Raw genomic sequence first — 6,687 nt, 5'->3', positions numbered from 1 at the left:
TGCCTCTAGCACTTTGGAAACTGATACCGAATGTTCTATATCAATACGACATTTCTGTATCTCGCCTTGCTCATTATGGGAGAGAAAGTAGTTAATATTCAGTTTTAAAATTCAAGCAGTTCAAATTTCGTTACTGTAAACAATACTTATACTGTTTGTAAGTTTTAAAATTCCTTTTTATCGCATTGTAACACTTATTACACTGGTATTTGCAGTATTGTTTTAAAATTGATTATAAATTGGTGCAAATACCAAAGAATGGAGCAAATTAGACCCAAAATTTTCTGGCATTAGGTGCATGTGGAGTCAGCTATTTAACAGAAGAGAAGGTACTTAATAGAGTAGGCCTGTTTTCCTACCCTTCCCTAAATTGAAGTTTAATCTAAGTTGACTATTTTTAGTTGAATCAGTTCATTACTTATTTGTGGAGTTGCTAATATATAGCAATTACTATTAATAATTGGTAAAAAACAATGAAATTTAGCAACATGCAAATATCACTGGGGGATACTGTTTGACATACTCCGCAATATCACCCGATTAACTGTATTGTCAATCCAACATAAAATTAAGTGGCATTGTGGCACTATGTCAGGTTATTAGTTATTTTAAATTTATAAAGATAACCAAGAAAGTTCTGTCGCTTTTTCACCCAACACATTCGAACATCGGTATGTCACCTAAGACGTACCTGGATGATCAAAAATAATCCCCATCAGCATTGACGACCTTCTGCCAACGTTCTGGAAGGCCATGGATTCCATCATGATAGAACTTGGTGGGCCGTTAAGCGAAGAAGGCATCAAGTGCATTTTGCACCTCTACTAGGGATTTGAACTGGCGCCCTTTAAGGTGATTGTCCAAGGAATGAAACAGGTGGTAATCGGACGGTGCAATGCCTGCGGAGTATGGCGGATGAAATAGTGTTTTCCATTCAAGTCGTAGAATGGTGTCCCGGGTCATCCTAGCCATATGGCGCTTAGCGTTGTCCTGTAACAGGAGGACCCCTTTGCGATTCACAAGTGCTGGATCTAGAATTTTAAGTTTTTCTTGAACACGGCTTAACTGCTGACAGTAACAGTACACAGTTACATTGATGCTCTGACCAGCTGGTAGAAGTTTCCGATGCACGATGCCGCGAGCAGTCTACCAAACACACAGAAGGAACTACTTCTGGTTCAGTGCTGGTTTCAGCTGTTTTGGAACCGGTTCATGGGATGCTAACCAATGATGACGGCGCTGTGGAGCTTCGTACAGGACCCGCTTCTCATTACATATGAACTGAACTGCCGAAATGGCTCCTTCCTTAGACGAAACAGCAAAGAAACACAGGTGTCTGCTCGCGTTGCCTTCTGACTCGGAATCAAATCATGTGGGACCCATCGACCCAACTTGTAGTGCTTCCGAAGTTGATGAAGTTGCTGCCGCATGGTTTCTGCACTCACACTGAATTGTAGTCCCAGTTCCTCACGTCTGGCCACTGTTCGCTTCAATTGCTGCCTGAAGATCTTAATTTTGTACATGTATTGGTCTTCCGGCACTTGGTGCGTCTTCGAGTGTTTCGTCACCTTCCTTAAATTTCTTAAATTACCTCTGCTCCAGAGATGGCTATTTTTCCTAATCCTCCCTCACCCTCAATTGACGCCCCTCACCCTCACCCTCCATTGACGCCCTCCCCTCACCCTCCCTCACACAAACCCTCCATTGACGTCCTCACACTCACCCTCCCTCACATCACCCACCATTGACGCCCTCCCTCACACTCACCCTCCATTGACGGCCTCCCGTCATCCTCCCACACACACCCTCAACTTCACCCTCCCTTACACTCACGCTCACCCTCCATTGACGCCCTCAACTTCACCCTCCCTCACACTCACCCTCCATTAACGCCCTCATCATCACCATCCATTGACGCCCTCACCCTCCATTAACACCCTCGTCCTTGCTCACACCCACACTCAAATGACGCCCTCACACTTACCCTCAAGCAACTAAATTAATCAGGACACGACAAACTTAAATGTGCCCAATATAGTACGTGTAAAATAGTACGTACGTGTAATTCCCCTCTAAGGTGTTGAATTTCCAAAAAAGCTTAAAAAAAAGTTACTTTTTATGGTAAATTGGTGTTCCAAGTTTTATCTTCCTAACTTCAGAAATCTGGGAGATACAGTTTCTTGAAAAAAAAAATACCATTTACTCTTTTACGATACACGTTTCCGAAAATCCTTCCTTATCCCTTGTTTTTGTGACAAAAGGAGCATTATATGTAAATTGCACACTCCTCCCTATAGAAATATTGTCTGGCTGATAATGAGTCACTCACTTCTACTGTTCTATATAATAAAATAGTATTGTTATTATTACTGAAGATTTGAAAATAAAATGCTGCATCTGGAATCCCAGAAAAGGCCAGACAAAAAGTACGTATGACAAAAGAGCGGGGATGAAGGAGGGCGGAAAGTATGTAGGAATTACGAAGGGGGAGCGCCAGGTAAAACGATGGGAACCACTGGGCCCTAGGATAAATCTGATAAGATTATTTATTTTATAAGTGATTGGCGGTTAACAGGAGAGATCTCTCGTATCTATACGAATAGCGTACGCGCCTTTGGCGCGTGAGACACGGGTTCGATTTCCGACGGGACCTCATGCGGTTCGGATCCCATGTTACGCTGAACGGGATAGTAACTCAAATAAAAAGAATGAAAATAATAGGCGAGGAAAAAGCCCCATTGAATTCGATTGATTTATTTTAAAGTGAAGAACAGAGCTAACTGGCTTTGTGTTGTAACACCAGGTGCTAGTCATTTTATCTTAATTAAATCTTTCTTTTTTTAACGTGTAGCAGGGCCGGCGTGAGGAGGGCGGGCTCGAACCGTGCCACCGCCCTGGGCGGCAACATGTGAAAAAAAGAAAAGACTACTATCAAAATAGAATACTTCGTAAGAGGCCCACATGGAAAAAATAAAATTGTGTTTACCTGAGAATGTAATTGAACTTATTTCACTCACATTCAGGAAAATACTCAGGAAATTCAGAGCATCCCCCCTCACTTTTAATTATCAAACTACTAGCCACAGGTACACTATGTGATCAAAAGAATTCGGACCCCCCCAAAAAAAACAACACGTTTTTCATAATACATGCATTGTGCTGCCCCCTACTGCCAGGTACTCCACATCAGCGACCTCAGTAGTCATTAGACATCGTGAGAGAAGCAGATTGGGGCGCTCCGCGGAACTCATGGACTTCGAACGTGGTCAGGTGATTGGGTGTCACTTGTCAGAAATCTGTAGGCGATTTTCTACATTCCTAAACATCCCTAGGTCCACTGTTTCTGATGTGATAGTGAAGTGGAAACGTGAAGGGGCACGTACAGCACAAATGCGTGCAGGCCGACCTCGTCTGTTGACTGACAGAGACCGCCGACAGTTGAAGAGGGTTGTAATGGGTAATAACCAGACATTTATCCAGACCATAATACAGAAATTCCAAACTACAACAGAGTCCACTCCAAGTACTATGACAGGCGGGAGTTGAGAAGCCTTGGATTTCATGGTCGAGCGGGTGTCCATAAGCCACACATCACGTAGGTAAATGCCAAACGACGCCTCGCTAGGTGTAAGGAGCGTAAACATTGGACGATTGAACAGTGGAAAAACGTTGTGTGGAGTGACGAATCACGGTACACAATGTGGCGATCCGATGGCAGGATGTGGGTATGGCCGGTGAACGTTATCTGCCAGCGTGTGTACTGCCAACAGTAAAATTCGGCGGCGGTGGTGTTATGGTGTGGTCCTGTTTTTCATGGAGGGGGCACTATCACGGCGCAGGTCTACATTGATGTTTTAAGCACCTTCTTGCTTCCCACTGTTGAAGAGCAATTCGAGGATGGCGATTGCATCTTTCAACACGATCGGCACCTGTTCATAATGCACGGCCTGTGTCGGAGTGGTTACACGACCATAACGTCCCTGTAATGGACTGGCCTGCACATAGTCCTGACTTGAATCCTATAGAACACCTTTAGGATGTTTTGGAACGCCGACTTCGTGCCAGGCCTCACCGACCTACATCAATACCTCTCGTCAGTTCAGCACTCCGTGAAGAATGGGCTGCCATTCCCCAAGGAACCTTCCAGCACCTGATTGAACGTATGCCTGCGAGAGCGGAAGCTGTCATCAAGGCTAGGGGTGGACCAACACCATATTGAATTCCAGCATTACCGATGGAGGGCGCCACGAACTTACGAACTTGTAAGTCATTTTCAGCCAGGTGTCCGGATACTTTCGATCACATAGTGTATTTTGTTCAATATTTCCGTTGCAGCAGCCTAGACAAGATTTTCAGCTAGGGTGGACAATTTTATCAAGGTGTCTTTTATACTTTTTCTATTCAGCGATCTCTAACACTCCACTCCAAGTATGCAAAAGGTACACTCCCACTTGAGACAGGCCTACAGCAAGGCTGCACATTTTATTGACCTTCGACACGTGGTTAAGATAGTTATGTGGTCGCAAAGAAGGTGCATGGAGCTTTCGATATGACGAAGAGTGGTCTTACAATTGACGCAGAACACTAGAAAATGTTAAATGCCGAGGCACTACATTGGAAGAACGTAACAGAATGACTAGTAGCAGTAATACAGTTTTTAGGTGAACAATGTCTCCCGCTACACGGAACATCAGATAAACTTTACACAAGTAATAATAGCAATTTTCTGAAACTGGTAGAACTCTTTGCAAAGTTTGACAGCATCATGGCCGAACAAATTAAAAGAACCATGGTAGGACAAAAAAAAAAAAAAAGCCACCATTGCTTAGGAAAATATGTCCAAAGTGAAGTTATCCAAATTCGTAGTGAACAAATAAAAAGTAAAATACTGTCTTTTTTGAGCGATTCAAAATATTATAGTATAATACTAAACTGTACGCCAAATATTTCTGGTATAGAGGAAATGACAATAATCTTTCGTTTTGTACAAATTAATACAGTAATAGAGGTGCCTTGTATAAATTTGCGAACACCTTCTTTGTTTCGTAATACACACAACTGATCTAGGACTGACAGAAGTAATAATGAAACTGGTAAAGGAAATGAATTTTCCTATCGAAGATATGAGGGGACAAGGATATGATAATGGTTCCAATATGAAAGGCAGAACATTCAGGTATTCAGAAAAGAATTTTAGAAGTAAATTCCCGAGCCTTCTATGTTCCTTGCAGTGTCGTTAACGATGCAGCCGCAGCATCTCAGTACGCAGTTTCATCCTTTTGTATAGTTAAAAAAGTTTATGACTTTTTTCCTGCGTGAGTTCAGCGTTTGGCCATAATTAAAAAACATGTTAGCAGTCTCACTTTAAAACCATTAAGCATCACAAGATGGGAGAGCCGAATTTATGCTCTGACTCCACTTAGACCTGTTGAGAAACAGACACACAGACGGACACCAGAGCCCTGCAAACCCAGGCTCGAAGACGGCCCGGCCCGACCCGAATGGATCTGAATTCTGTGCCCGGCTTGACCCGAACACTGTGAAAGACGGATCGGAAACTAATGTTGGCAGCCTGTGTTAATTGTAATGTGTTTGGCATGGGCGGCGATTAGGGGGGCAGTTGCCCCCGCACTTTTTTGAAGTAACCAATTAATGTATATAGTTTCATTTGGAAATGTAACGATTTTGTATGTGTTACTGATTAATAGGAAAAAATGCTGCCATATAATATTTGCTGTTGCGTGAATACGTATTGGTTGTCTTCCCGTGGAGTAAAGAAAGCTACAGTAATTGCGTTTTAATCGCCACAGAAAATAACCCCCAAAAATAACCCATTGGAGCACAATTTCAGCATACTTTCATTTCTTCTTACAAGGGCTCGATATGTTAGTGAGCCGCTTTGAAGCTAATCGAAAGAACATTATACAAAAAAGTAGGGCCTATTTCACAAGTTATTCTTTAATTGCACAAAAATTGACAGTTCCTAAAATGTCTTTTCTTCTTTCTAAAGTAAGGAATATCGATTAAAAAGAGCGTGATAAGAAACAGCTTCTACCTTTTCCATTGTTTTGTAGTGTAATATACGAGTGAAGTGTTGTGTTTAAGGATGTACGAGTGTATATACAATTAAATTTAGTAAATTGAACATAATTCTAGGTTTTAAGTTTATTTTGTATAACTGAAGTGTGGATTGATTTTAAGTATTGTTGTGTTTTGATGTGTTCCAAGAAAGTGAAAACTGCACCTAATGGCAACGAGCATATTTCAAGAAGTTGCAAAAGCAAATATTTCTTTAAATGTCGTAGCATATGCTTGTAGTATTTACTGCCTTTCATTTTCTAAGAGTAGGCCTAATAACATACATTTAATAGCATGTGTGGAATTAAATATTAAGTTTTTCATTTAATCCTCAGTTTCAATATAACTTTTGCAAAACAAGCATCATTATTCATTACTATGATTAATATTATCCTTTTGTTTTGCAAATTCAGGGGCCGCGGTGGCTCAGTGGTAGAGCGTTCACCTCTGGTGCTTGGGGTCCTGGGTTCGATCCCAGCCCCCGCCAAGTGAACTTTGTGGTGGACAAACACCGTGTGCGTGGGTTTTCTCGGGGTTCTCCCGTTTCCTCCCACTTTCTTCATTCCACCATTTCATTCATTAGTCATCATCACCGTCTCCTTTAGCCTA

This window comes from Thermobia domestica, chromosome 3, assembly GCF_964235325.1.
Source record: "Thermobia domestica chromosome 3, izTheDome1.hap1.1, whole genome shotgun sequence".
NCBI lineage: Eukaryota > Metazoa > Arthropoda > Insecta > Zygentoma > Lepismatidae > Thermobia > Thermobia domestica.
This window is presented reverse-complemented; position numbering follows the sequence as displayed.